This window comes from Coturnix japonica, chromosome 2 (assembly GCF_054131305.1).
Source record: "Coturnix japonica strain WE chromosome 2, WE-NBRP24, whole genome shotgun sequence".
NCBI lineage: Eukaryota > Metazoa > Chordata > Aves > Galliformes > Phasianidae > Coturnix > Coturnix japonica.
Window position 1 is genome coordinate 107217418 of NC_140664.1, and position 14656 is coordinate 107232073.

Consider the following 14656-nt stretch of genomic DNA (forward strand, 5'->3'; position numbering starts at 1 on the left):
GGCAACACTGGGTAAGTAATCAGAAAGTAATGAAAGCACTCTCAAATAGGTGACAAGTCAGAGCCCTATCAAGGGCCAATTCTTATTTCAGGAAAACTCGCATTAACTTTGATCAAAATGAGAGCTTTTGGTAATTCCAGAGATGGAAAAGAATAAAGCCTGGTTAATGTAAAGATCCTTATTCTACTGACATTTTCCAAAATTTTTTAAACTAGATGGAAACAGACTGGCTTTCTTCTTCAGCTTTAACTTGCAGCCTGAATATCATGCGAACACTACAGTAGCTTTTCAGCTACAATGTGGAGACATATGGACTAAACAAGTGTCTTCTATACATGCAGGAGAATGCCACCAAGCCTGTCATCACTTGGGTCATTCCACACTTCCTCTGCCTATTTTGAGCCCAGCCTGCTGCCTCATCGCATTATATTGGAAGGGGAATCTGTTTCTTCACTCCTCATTCTATCTTCTTGGTATTCACAAGCCAGTCCCCTTCCTTCCAAGAAGCCAAACAATCATGGCAGCTCAGCTAGTTATCTTAAATGAAAGTGAAGTGTGCTTGTTAGAGGGCAGGGAAAGAAGTGTTGTATGGTGAACCTGAGTGTAGTAAGACTACAGCTTGATAAGTGTGAACTCAGTCAGACTCTGCTCTTAATTATGGAAAGTAGTGATTATGTAGGATGAAAGTCTTGTCTCAGGCAACTGTTGCCAGGTCTACCTGTCTTCAGGTGTTCAAGCAAGATGTGTGGCTAAATCCACCTCACTCCACCCTCCTTTCATATTCTCCTGTGGCATGTGTGCATCTTCATTTTATGGTCTTCAGGGCTAGTCCTCTGAGCTTGGTTTATATATGGGTCAAGAGACTCATGCTGTTGTTACTGGGATCAGAATCTAGCCGTTTGTATGTCTGAGCACATGTTCTCCTTGAAACAAGTTTATGGTAGTATATTCAGGAACGTTTCGCACTTGGGTTCAGATCTGGTTCCAGCTGGAGTTCCCTTTTAATATTAAAAATCCCATTAAGTTAATTAGAGGGTTTTTTCCAGCAATTTCAGTGGGATTCCCTGTTTCTGTGTGCACATCTTCAGCTCAGCAAGGCACACAGAAGGCCAGGGTGAGTGCCAGGAACAGGAGGTCGTGCTCCATCCCAGTCCCTCATGTTGCAGCAAGACACTGAAAGGGGGTACCAATGAAGGCATGACAGAGGTGGATGGGGGGTAATGTCACCTGCCTCCTCCCTCTCCTTGCCATTCCCCATTCCCCAGATTTCTCAGAGATTTGGATCTCTTTGGAGTTGGAGCTAAGAAGTTTGCACAAGCAAGGGAAAATAAAAGTGGCATTGCATGTGTTATAAGGCTTGGGCAGTGCACACTGGTATTGTAGGGATAAGCAGTGGTGTAGCCTCCATCTATAGGTCAAGTTTGATCATTTAAAACAATTGCCCTTTTCTGTCACATCTGGCTGCCTTGCTGGATGCCATCCACTCAAAAAAGAGAGCACAAACAAAAGAGATTCACCTCATTTGAACTGGGGAATGGCTGGAAATCTTGCACAGCTGGTGACAAAGCTTACTTATTTTCATGGAAAGAAGACTGTAGCAATCAGGACAGTCAAATCAGTGCCTTTAATGAGAACTAGATTCACCCACACAAACAAGTTGTATGGACTCACAGATACATATCTTCTCATACCCAAATCATATACTTCCTATTAGCACTACAATTATTATACAGGCTTACTAAGAGAAGACTATCTTCCTAAATATTTATTTAGTGTTGATAGAATTGCTTACAAAACCTCCCTCTCATTCTGAGAATCTCTTACAAGACTCCCTTGTTCCCAAGTTCATTATAACTACTTATATTATTACTGTAAATCTTTCTAATGCCTGAAATGCTTGGCTCTGAAGAACATTTTTATAATGAGGGTGGGGCAACGCAAAACTTTTCCTCTCCTAATTCATTGCTAAATTGTATTTGCAAGTTCAAATGCCAGAGTGATGAAATCACAATATTATTCATTGAATTTTGTTTGATTATTTGGTAGTGTTGTAGGGAAGGTATCCATAAAATGACATGAAAAGCAAAGCAAAAGAGCTTTAGGGGTTTTCCGGAACTTCTCTTCCGCACACATCAATTTTACTGTATGACTGTCCTGAAAGATTTATGCTTTGTGTTTTGAGGGCCAGGTTTTAAATGGCTTCACAGAATAAAAATATTAAAATTTAAATGCAACTTTAAAAATGTGTGTTGGACCTTTGGGCCATCTGAAGAGGTCAAGTTCAAGACACTTATAAAAAGACCATTCCCACAGCGACTGCATGGGAAAGCCTATTAACATTGCTGCTTTCCCTTTATTTCCCCTTTGATCATAAAATAAGGTTACGGGTGGCAAAAGCTGTAGCGGTGGGAAGATCACAAATAGGATAGTATGATTTAATCTGCTGAATACAAAAATAATAAATAAAAAGACAACAACAGCGATACTGAGGGGTACCAAGCAAGAGTATGAGCATGAAGTGCCTTGCTACAAAGAGAAGAAAAATAAACAGACAAACATAATTAAAAAATAAAATAATATTTAAAAATAGCTTCATACAGTTTCATAATAGAAATTGTTGGTTTTCTTTAAAAAAAAAAAAAAAAAAAAAAAAAAAAGAGGAAGAAAGGGGTTTCTCATTGGACTTCTTTAATTAGATCCTATTTATTTCATATATTAAAAAAAAAACAAAAAACAACATCAATGGCTGCAAATATTGTTTAGAGAGCTCGTAATTTCTAAGTCAAAATAACAACAAATCTGCATCTGGCATAAGAAGTAGCATAGGACAATCTTCTGCTCATGCAAGGGGCATCCCTCAAAATCTCTATATTCTGTAAAGTGAATATACAAGCTTCCTTTTTGCTATTTCTGAAGGCCAAGTAGCGACAGTGACTGATTTAGAGGAACAGAAGAAGAATATATGTCAGCATGAGTATCTCTGGGCTCATTTTCACTCTGACTTTTTCTCAACTGTATCTTGACTTGTTAAATAAATTTCAATATAGAAGTTGATTTTTTTTTTCCTTAGTTTTTCTGTCTGTGTTGAAGTTTAGAAAATCTATTATACAAACTCTCTTCCTGATAAGGACATTTTGAACTTTGTAGATAGTAAATGTCCAGTGCAGAACCGACTCAAGATCACTGATTTTAAATGGTTCCATATAAATAAAAACAAAATTTGTCTCTCTAGCAGAAAACTCTGTTATTGTCATGGATATCTTAAGTGTAATCATTTTTTTTTTTTAATTAGTGTTCTAAAGAGAAGAGGAAGTTGGAAATCCAGATAAATCTGTTATGACTCAATTAAGAAGACAGATTAGCATATGCAATCAAGATGGGTGCAGCAAGATTTCATGGAAGAGTTCATGAGGAAGCAACTAGGATGCATCATTTGCATGGGCAGCCTCCTTGGATTGTGTTCTTCTCAACCTCGGTATTGTTGACTTGACTCACTGCATGAATATTGTCAAGCAGTAGCAAACCATGATTTCATTTTCCTACTCTCACTAGTACATCTTACCTAGATGTGTGGTTTTGAAAAAGGCAAACCATATAAACTATGGCAAACGGTAATGCTCTTTTTCTCCTTCCTGCAGATATACTTTTTATTATAGAATCTTCTCTGTTAAGATACTGTAAGCATTAGGGATGGGATCCACAGGTCACCTGAGCAAGTGAAAACTCAATCAAGGAATAAGTGATTAGTGAAAGGTGTAAAAGCAGTTGATGAACTCTCACCAAGTAGTATCAGATAACTGTATATATTATAAAGCCAGTTGGAAGTTTACAAGATAATACAGTTTTTTATCCTTTGTTTTCCTTCTCCTTCTCCTTCTCCTTCTCCTTCTCCTTCTCCTTTTCCTTTACCTTCTCCTTTACCTTCTCCTTCTCCTTTTCCTTCTCCTTTTCCTTCTCCTTCTCCTCTCCTCTCCTCTCCTCTCCTCTCCTCTCCTCTCCTCTCCTCTCCTCTCCTCTCCTCTCCTCTCCTCTCCTCTCCTCTCCTCTCCTCTCCTCTCCTCTCCTCTCCTCTCCTCTTCTTTTCTTTCCTTATTCTTCTACTTTTCACTTTTCTTCTTTTATTTTTGTAGTAAATCAAATAAAACAAAAATGACTTCTACGTGTATGAAGCCTGAATTCGTTAACATTTTAGAGCTGATTGTTCTACATTTGCATTACCATGCAATGTCTTAGAAGTCCACTATCTTGGTGGGGTATCTGTTTTATTAATAAGCTGAAGAAATGAGACTCCTGGGAGGAAAAGCTAATGTTTTCTTCACTTTGCATTTCCCAGAAATAAGAATTAGGCCTTTTAAAACATGATATTCAACAGAACATGTGTCTGTGATCCTAATTGTCCTGAAAAAAAAAAGCTGTCCGTGGCACTGCAGAACAATACATAGCAGAGTTTCTGAAGGACAGTTGCTGCTGAACTCGTTTCCAAAATATAGCATGTTTTTGCTTAGCTGTACAGATTGAGGGAGCTTGATAAAAACTAAACAATCATTTGTAAATCTCAAGCCTCAGTTACCATGGTTCACAGGAAGCCTTGCCCCTACTGCCAATTAAAACAAGCAGTTGTTTTGTGATGACTAGAACAACAGTTTTGAATGTGAAGGAATACGAAAAACTGCATTTAAGACACCACAGATAAAACCTCGCTAAAAGTTCACGTCTGTTTTTGATGAAGTTCACACTCAGTGGTTAAAATGTGTTTTGTGCGTTTCCTCATACTGCCCAAGATTTATTTCTTTACTACTTCAAAACAAAAAGCGATTCCTTCAAATTCAGTACAGAAAACAATACTACTTCACTACTAATTCAGAGCTTCTTGAAACAAAAACTGCTTGATTTTTATTTTGTTTTGTTTTTTAAATCATTGTGCGCAACCAGAACTCATTCAATGAATATGAAAGATAGCACTACAGTAAAGACTCCAATCACTATAATCATGTTAATAATAAACCCTTATTTTAAGACAGAAACTTCAAAGTGTGAAAACAAATACATCTTTTGGATTTTCTTTCTCTTACTGAGTCATGCTCCATTACATTTCTCTACATAGTAGTTGATCTAAAAGCAAAAAAGTGTTACACTGCACGTCAGAAATGCCCTACGTGGACTACATTTGTAGAGGGTGTAAATACATTAGAATATATCAATGTATATGATGAACAAATTAGGAAGGAAGGGTGTGTTTCAGAGACTTTTCAGAGTGTGCTCACTATTAAAATATGTCTGAGATCTGCTTGGAGAAAGCAACAATTATATTTCTTATTAAAGAATATGCAATTACAGCCTTCTTTACACTTCCTGCTTCCTCCAACAATGAAGACCTGTCTGCGTCAAAGATTATAAAGTACTGTGCTGTTTCACTGGGTCACCAGACTGAACAGGCCAATCCACTTTCATGGCAATTTATTCCTGATTTTAGCCTGGGCCAACTTCTTGTATGATTAAACTGAGCCTAGCTGGAGATTTACAGCCTTGTCACAGAGAGAAAGTTAGTCAGAGTGAAATGGACTACTGTTTAAACTTAAACTACAAAAGCTTTTGTGAGTTCCCTAATGTGTTATTCTTGCATTTACAGTCTTTAAAATCTTCTTTAGACACTAAAAAAACAGAGCTTCAGACCTCCTACTTTTCCAGGAAAGTTGTCACAACCATAGCTGCTGCAAATGCTTTATTTATTAAACCTTTATTTTAATTCCTTTTTGTTTATGGTATTTGTCTGTCATCAGAAAAAACCAGAAAGACCACAGTCCAGATTTCTCAGGATCATAAATGGTTTGATTAAACTGCAGATGCTAATTAAGACCCAAATCTGTATCTCTATGCATAGCCAGAATAACCAGCTTGTTAGCTAGGGAAAGCCCATGATATTTAGAATATTCCATGTTGTAGGATGCAGATCACAAGTGGGAGGCTTTCAGGACAGCTTTTGTAACCTCCTCTTTAGCTACATCACGCAGGTTTGGGGAAGGAAACACACATGTGACAAATGGTCTGAATTGTGCCCATACATCCTGTACGTGGCAAAAGCAGCCAGCTATGATGCAGCAGGGTTAATCTGTGCTCTGCACTGTTGTCATTTTGTCATCTTTTTCTCAAAAGTATGTTTCTCCCTGATTTGAGGAGTTAACAAGTAGACCAAATTGAATGTTTTTTTGGTTTGTTTTTTTTTTTTTAAATGAGAAATAAACTATTAAAAGTGTAAAAGTTTTCATTTTAATTTAGTTAGCTTCTACAAATATATAAACTGAACCTTGTAACCTAGAGAATTCAAACCAATTTGAGTGTCCTAACCGTTACCGTTTCTAATGGGAAACACAGTGAGAGTTTTTACTCTAAATTATATTCAGTCCAACATTTTTTTCTGTGCTGTCCTTTGTGATACAAAATTAAAATGGACCATAAAATCTACTGAGGGAACAGTTACTAGCAGGCACTAAGTATTGGTGTTGATAAGGAACCAACTGCTATGAACAGACAGATACTAATTTAAATGGTTTATGGTGTAATCCAGTAAAGAATTCTGGTGCTACAAAACCTTGGTGTTCCAGCATCCTGTTTTCAAGCTTATGGTCCCCTATCTGATATCCAGAACCATATCTGTGAGGTGCTGTGCATGGAGAGAGGCTTGGGCAGCCTAGAAAACAGCCAGCACATTGTACTTTGAGCCCAATATAAGCTGACTGTCACTAGCAGAGAAAAAATACAGGTTTGTCCCAAATACAAAATGCTTCCTGCTTCTAAAACCAGGCCTTTACCCAAGGGTTACCTGTAAAGACAGGGCTCTTTACAGAGTTTTACAGGGCTGTCTGAGAGAAGCCTCCATCCACTCAGTATCTACACCCTGATTCTTTGTATGAAAATAGGTTCCTGTGATCTTTCCTTCAAAACTGATGTTTCATTAAAACATAGCTAGAGGAGAAGCTGGCTTCTCATCTCCCTCTGTATAACAACTCTGTGATTAGAGCAGTCAGAAAATCACGGGATTCATTGCTCTTGCCCTGAAAGGCTCCCTCCTCTCCCCCAGGGAAGGACTCTGACCATCAGTCTGATGGCTATTTTAGAAAAAGCATTCTTGACCCTTCCACTGAAACAATGCCCTTGAGGCCCCACAACACATTCAGGATTCCTTACATCATAATCTAATGTTTAGGCTATTCTCAGGCTTGGAACATAAGCTGAATTTTCCTGCGATTATTTCTGTCCACTCTATCTGAAATTGCAGTACGTACACAACGCCACCCTTGATTAAAAAAAAATAGAAATAAAGTTTAATATATATATATATATATATTAAAGAATGAGAGCCTGAGGAGTAGGGGTCAGGTTGTGCCAATTAGGTGATTTGGGTGGAGGAGCAAAACATAATAGAGCCGGGTTCCAGAGGACTTGGGCATGAGCAGGCCCAGAAGATAGCCTGGGATTCCCAGATGGATAAGGATGAATTAGGGGGACTAATGTACTGCTCTGATGTTTAGCAACCACCTGTTTAGCAGAGGTTTTCTGGATCACACCTAAATTCCACATGAACTGCACATTTCACTCTGTCCAGATTCTCCTGCAGTCTGAAATATAAATACTGACAGAGACATCTTGAGCACAACAAAATACTTGTTTATTTATTGGGAAAATAAAGAAACAAACACGAAACAAAATAAAAACACAAAAACAAAAAAACAACAACAAAAACCAGCAGTTGTTGAGGACAGTTAACACTGAAAACACTGAGTTGTTACCTTCTCAGCGTAATCCTGGCCAGCACTCAGTTGGCAGATTCTTCCAGGTGTGTCATACCTATGATTGGGAACCATTGTGCAAGATTTAGAGCTTTACGCTAAAACTGTCCTGTCTGTAGAAAAACTCAAAAGGAAGAATTATGCTAAATCCTATTTTCACTTCGCAATATTCCTGAGGTGAAAATACGTTTTTGCAGAAGTAACATGCTTGTTTTGACATTGTGACTAATGTCTTATGCTGCATGACTGAAACATTAGAGGAAGGCCATACCAAGTAGATGTGATACACACTAGACCAAAGACATGTTACTTTAAAACTTCCTTTTTTTAAGGATATTTTGTTTTGTTCTTTGTAAATTCTCAAAATTTCCAACAACAAGATGTACTTGTATCTCTGAACAGCTCTGTGGTAAGGTGTTTATATTGCCATCTAGAGTAGGAAAAGCCCTTACACTGGACTTGTCAGGAATACAAGGAAAAGAGGTGATTTTCTCTTATTTCTTCTTGTTCCATAACCCCATTTACTAAGATCTTATGGTACACTTTGTAATTCCTAGTCAGGTACTCAGAATAGCATCATGTGTATACGCTAAATATAATTTGTGAAATATATGCCATATTTGATAAAAAAAAATAAAATAAATGCATGCAGTCAGAATCATATGATGACTTAATTTGCATAGATGTAAAACCTGAATTTATTATACACAACCTATATTTGTAGAAGTAGACAGTCACCTGGCTTCTCTGTACTGGTTTAAGCTGGCAGTCTCTCACTAGAGGCAACAATTTTTAAAAGCAGCCAAGACAAACCAGACACCAAGCAGAAGGAGTAGACAATGTGCAGGAAAAAAGTGGATAGCACAAATATTAATACAACTCCTTCAATCCTTTCTGAAATGAGAGTTTCAGATTGACAGAAGGTGGAGAGGGCAATTAGGCAACAGAGAAGTGAGTCTGACGTCGTTGACGCATCTGTCACAAGCTGATCTCTTCTGTGAAGCAGAAGTTTTAAGGGGAAATCTACAGGATGCAATTCACTTTTTCAGGTAATCACAAGATCTTCTGCAGCAGAGATGTGGAGCGGAAAGTAGTTACCATCTTGAAGAGAAGCTGAACAATTTGAGGTACTGTGCAGCACCAGGGCCTGGAAACAAGCACCTCCAGTGAATGGCTAGAAGAAACTCGAGACAGGTTGCAGAAGGACAGATGAATTTGTTATATTATTGGCATGATGTCCTTCTGAATGAACAGATTTTTTAGGAGAGACACAGGTAGTGAGGTGACACAGGCCTAAGTTCAGGAGGTTGGTGTCTACCCAACAGATAGTATGTAAGATAATCAAAAGATTGCAGAAATGCACTGAAAGGAGCAGCTGTGTTCAGAAAAAGTCATCCGAGTCTTTTCCACAGAGCCACCACTGAGATCAGAAATCAGATAAAGCTATGATACAGCTGATAATGGCCATTTGCATTTAAAATATGCATAGGACACTCCAGCCTGGTTGTATTTTTTTACTGACATCTTCAACTGCAACCAGTTACAGTAATACTGGAGAACACAGTTGTTGAAACCAAGTCTTAACATGTCATTAGGCAGCTGGACAGTGATGGGCAGACTTTGCTAGTGAGCAGTCTTCTTGCTCGGTTTCACAGGTAAATAGCACATGAGCACACTGAAGAAGTCAGGCTGCTGTTCTTGTAGGTTAAGAGGGGGAAAAAAAACCTCAAATGTTATCTTCAGTTTCTGATGTGCTTAGCATAATACAAATCATGAAGAAAGCAAAAACATCATGAGAAATGCTAGGTAGCATGCAACGGTTTCTGTGCTATAACTATAGCTACACACTATGAGCTGGAAACAAGTCATGCTTTATAAGGTTTGCATTTCTTGGGATCGATGCAAGCATCTGAGCATTATGTAGAGTTCTGTTTCTCATCCATGGTGAACAGCAGAAGATGACCCTCCCTTTTAATCATGGGTCAACATCACTCTTACATATACACACATTTATGCAGTATTTCTTCTGAATATTGACCATTTCAAGCTCCAGCTAACATCAGATAAGGAAAAAAAACAAAACAAAACAAAACAAAAAAACCACCAAAGCAAAAAAAAAACAAAAAAAAAACAACCCACATATTTATTTGGTTCCAGGATCTATGAGGAAGTTTTTAACCCCACCCTACACCCTGCCCTACTCCACTCCCCAACTCTACTCTCTGCTTAAGTCTAAGCATATTTACATGTCTGAAAGGAACTGGAAAGTATCTGTAATGTTTCCCAGAGGATCTGATAGCTCTTCTCACACAAAAGCTTATTTCCAAATCATTATGCCACAGTAACATTTCAGTAAGGGGCACCTCAGGAAAGGCTTCTGATAGTTTCAGTCTGCAGATTCAACAGTTTCCTCACCTGAAAGATAAACATTTGGACAGAGATAGTTTCAGTTAATATTGTCCTTTGCTTGAATAGGTGATAGATCTGCAGTCCAAATAAGACAGATAATATCAATAAGATAGTGTTTTGCTAAATATACTTTTACCACCATTCAAAGTCCATGAATTTCAGGAACATCATGTGGATTTCTAATGCTCCTTTGCAGGCTTTAAATCCACCAAATCATGAGTGAATTATTGTGATTCATATGCCACTTTTATTTTTGGCAGGCAATGTTGATAGTACTGGAGAAAGATTATTTGAGTGAGATCTGTATCCACTTTCCTCAAATCAGGACTCTGAAAGAAAACCTCAGAAAGGAGCTGTCAGCATAAATGCATACAAATATATATAAACACATATTCTGTATGGGTTTTGATGATACAATTCCAGACATGAGGGATGAGCAGGATGAGCAGGACTTTCTATAGTTCCTGTAGAAGGTTGGACAAGCAAACGTCTGGGAATGGACACTGAGGAAGAGGAAATATCTACGTGTCAGTAATATGAAAGTTATATTGTACACCTGCTTTTTAGACATGCCATCTGTGCTCAGTCATACCATAATGTAGCTTTGATGTCATGCCACAGCTAAAGGGCCGGCAGAATACTTCTTTCTTCATTGACATGAGTGACACAACTCTACAAAACTCACCGCTTAATGATATAAATCTCTCACGGTATATGGTTGTCCCACATGTTTTTCAGTGCTTAAACCCACACTAAGTATTTTAACTCTGAAAGCACTGAAGGAGAATTACGGTGGAAACTGATGCACACCAGGTAAGCAATAGCACCTTATCTATACTAATGCTGAACTTCTCATTATATTGTGCTGGCCTACAACTACAATGTAACATCGAATGGATATTGTTTACAATAACCTAATAACAAGCAATTCTGTTCCCATTACTGCTCACAATCTCATAGCAAATGTTTCTTGTTTCCACAGTAAACTGACTGCAACTGAAAGGTACCACCGTGCCTTGTCAAAAGTCAAATAAATCTTGTGCTTAGAAAAGGAAAGGTGATATATATATCTATATATATAAAAGCACGGGATTTGACTAGTATACCAAGTCAATGAAAAATAAGGTTTATACTACATTCCTTTCTTGAAAAACATTTTCCACAGCGTGCTTCAGAATCTTGAAGAGGAAGCATGGTCTAAATCCTGTGCTGGACCTACTCTTAAATCCACTTGTGGCCTTGGGCAAATGTGTTAATTTTCCTGTTTCGGTTTCTCTGCCTTTAAAGTGGGGATAACACAATGAACCCAAACAGCTTAGTTGCAATTTATACGAATGAGTAACTTGATTATTAGATTTCTGAGACATGAAACATGATTATTATTAGGATTCACTGACCAGCCAGACAGGGGTGTGATACAAATAAAGGAGATGGGTCTCGGACAACAGGAGCATGCTGGTTAGGCAGACAGAAGAGATCAGCAAGGAGGCAGTGGAGAGTTGTGCCTGTAAAAATGAGAACATCCCCATCGCACTGACTTTTTATTTATTGCCCCGTGGTACCTAGAGACCATGAAAAGCCAAGTCTTCTCTGAGAAGTGAATAGGTCCAGAGAGCTACAGCAGACCAGCTGCAGGCAAATAAATTTTTATCTGTGTAAGAGAGCTAGATGTTATTTTCCAGTGGAAATGTCAGGATTGATTAAAGCCTGAGCATTTCTATTTAAAATGAGAGCAGTGCTTGATACATTTTAAAGAGAGAAAAAGTGAGAGGCCTGACAGAATGGAGATAATGGGGAGGATTCATCTGTGGGCTTGCTGCAGTGAAGTGGTATTCAGTACACCAGGGCCAAATCACCTCTCCATACATAGCATAAACAGGAGTGCCTTTTAATAACTATGAGAAAATAGTCTCCCTGCTAGCAAAGTCACTATTAATTGTTATTATTAACCTTTGGGTTTGTGTATCCTCCATAGATTAATGATTATTCAATAACTATGCTACAAGGTTGCACTTTCTAACACCAATTAATAGAAGAGCACAGCTAAGAAAAGCACCGAGGTATCAACTTCACAGTCTATGTCTTGATGCAGAGTTGCCTACAGGAACTGGATCTGCCAATTCCCAGAGCAGGAAGAGGAAACGCGACCCAAAGTCAAAATGAAAGAAAAAAGAAAAAGAAAAAAAAAAAAAAAAGAAAAAAAGAAAAGGAAAAAAAAAAAAGAAAAGATGGAGCTGACATCCACGGTCCCCTCTCTTCTCAGTAGGGAATAAGCAGCAGCCTCAGCTTCCGGGGAAAGCTGCATTCATTGCCAGCGTTCACTTTCCAGGAACTCCACATCCAAATTGTTCAGTGGCAAAGATGGGAAAGAAGGGCTTAAAAACAAAAGATAAAAGTCCCTCCCCACGGAGAAGTTCCACGGATAAAGACAATTCTCAGACAGCGCTGTTGAGGAGCACATGGTGCCAGGTGACACAGCAGCCGAGACCGGGGCGGGGGGGTGAGGGGGATGCGCGGTTCCCGACAACGCGCGGCGCGGCGGGACCTGACGGGGCGGCGACCCCGGGGGCTGCGTGCCCTTATGCCGCACGGCCCCGTCCCGGGAGGTCGTCACAGCGGCTCTGAGGTCGCTGCCCACGAGGGACTGCGGGGGGCATCGTCGGAGGGCGGGCGTGGAAGTAAATAAAGGAGCGAGGGAAGGATGAAGGCAAAGGAGGAAAGCGGGGAAAGAGCCGGGAGTGCCGTGACGGAGGGGGGGGGGGCTGCATGCGAGCGTGTATGTGTGTCCCACCTGACTCCCCGTTCGGCGGGAGGGCACACGCACATACACACAAACACACACGCAGCCGCCGCCGCTCGGTCCCCCCACCCCTTCTCATCGCTGCCCCCCGCCGCGGCGCGCAGTAGAGAGGCGTAAAGCGCGGAGCCCCGCGGCCACGCTGTCCCCGCCGCCCCCCCGCCCCCTCGGGGCAGCGCGCCCGTCCCCGCCCGGAGGGGCCGTGCGAGGCGGCGGCGGCGGCGGCGGGGAGGGGGGGGGGGCCGCTGGCACACGCGCAGCCATCCACGCACACGCACGGGCAGGGCTGCCCCGCGCCGGTACCTGGTGCTGCCCTGGTGCGTTCCGGCCGGGCTCCTCCTGCTGAGACAGAGCGGGAGCGGGCGTGCGTGCGCGTCTGTGTGCGTGTGTCTGTGTGCGTGTGTGTGTGTGTGTGTGTGTGTGTGTGCCTGTGGCTGTGTGTGTATGTGTGTGTGTGTGTGTGCGAGAGCGAGCGAGAGCGAGAGGCTCTCCCCCCTCCCCCTCCTCCTCCTCGCTCTCCTTCCTTTAAACGCCCACTCCTGATGGGTGAAAAGACAACTTGAACTTCAGTGCAATTAACTTCGCCGGCGCCTCGGAAGCCGGAGGTGTCGCCGGCCTCGCCCGCCGCGCTCCCATGAGTGAGTCGCTCTCGCTTCTTCGGCGTCGCTCCTCGGGGACGGGGGGACAGGGGCAGCCGCGGCGGGTCCTGACGGGGCGGGGGCCGGGCGGGGGGCGCGGGACGAGGGGGGGGGGGCTCCGTGCGGCTCAGCCTCCCGGCGGCGGGACGCACACCTGCCGCCGCGCCTCTCCCAGCCACCGGCCCCGCTCCGCGCTCCGACCCGCCGCCTCCGTCACGGGAGGGGGGAGCGGGGATGGGGCAGAGGGAAAAAAAAAAAAGAAAAACCCGAAAAGTTTGGTAAAGTTCTTCCGCGTCCCCACGCGCCTTTCTGCCGCCGGGAGCAGAGCCGGCAGCAGCCCCGACAGCTCGGGGTCCAGGGATGGGGTGGAGGCTTCCGCGGGGTGCGGAGGGTGCGCGGGCGGCTTCGGGGAGCCGAGCCCCGAGCAGAGCGGCGGAGGGACCATCCGGAAAGCGTCCCCCCTCGCCCACCCGTGGCACGACCCGATGCTGTTGCTGCCGAGGGGAACGGTGCCAGCAGTTCGTCTCTACGCTCTGGGATTTTATTTTCATTTTTATTTTATTATTATTATTATTTTCCGTTTCCCGAGCCCGGCAGCCGAGAGTTGGCTCACATCGGCGCGCTTTGGTCGCCGTCTGCGCTCGCTGCCCGGGGAGCGCTCCCGACAGGCACCTGCCCGGCATGGAGTTTCCCTCTGCCGGGCTCCGGGCTTCTCACTGCTGGAGAAACTTCACTAAAATGCAAGTTTGCTGAAATACTTTGCATCAGCTCCTAGACCGAAACGACTCGCAAACGATGAAAGCTCTCCGCTGGCTTTAGTCAGCCCAAGTGAGCGCGGTGCTTCAGTGCTCAGAATTCTCAAATTCAGACGCAGATGCTGAAGGTTTATGGTCGGGCAGCGCCCTGCCCTGTCCCTCTGCTCCCCGCCACCTGGGCAGCAGCAGCCTTTTACTTCTACTTCCTATTATTTCAGTGCAGTGCATTCGTGTATTTGTCTGTTGTAGTCTGCTGGCAAACATTAGCAT

General features: G+C 42.2%; 1 protein-coding gene and 1 long non-coding RNA gene across 5 annotated transcripts in view; one reads left to right on the forward strand and one right to left on the reverse strand.

Annotated features, from left to right (window-relative positions):
* Nucleotides 1–8982: 8982 nt before the first annotated feature.
* LOC116652888 (uncharacterized) lies at nt 8983–13434 on the reverse strand. Its single transcript, XR_014942968.1, has 4 exons — nt 13297–13434; nt 11594–11701; nt 10034–10202; nt 8983–9484 (listed from the first exon to the last, which is right to left on the reverse strand). It is a non-coding gene; the product is annotated as an uncharacterized LOC116652888 (long non-coding RNA).
* SATB1 (SATB homeobox 1) overlaps nt 12543–14656 on the forward strand; it is a 92619-nt gene continuing 90505 nt past the window's right edge. The window contains exon 1 of one of the 4 annotated variants that reach the window (XM_015853822.3): nt 12543–12665. The gene's annotated coding sequence lies outside the window, so the exon portion shown is untranslated. Of the gene's footprint in view, nt 12666–13227; nt 13632–14656 lie in introns of those variants that run through there. The other 3 variants (XM_085538424.1, XM_015853820.3, XM_085538422.1) reach the window with 3 other exon arrangements.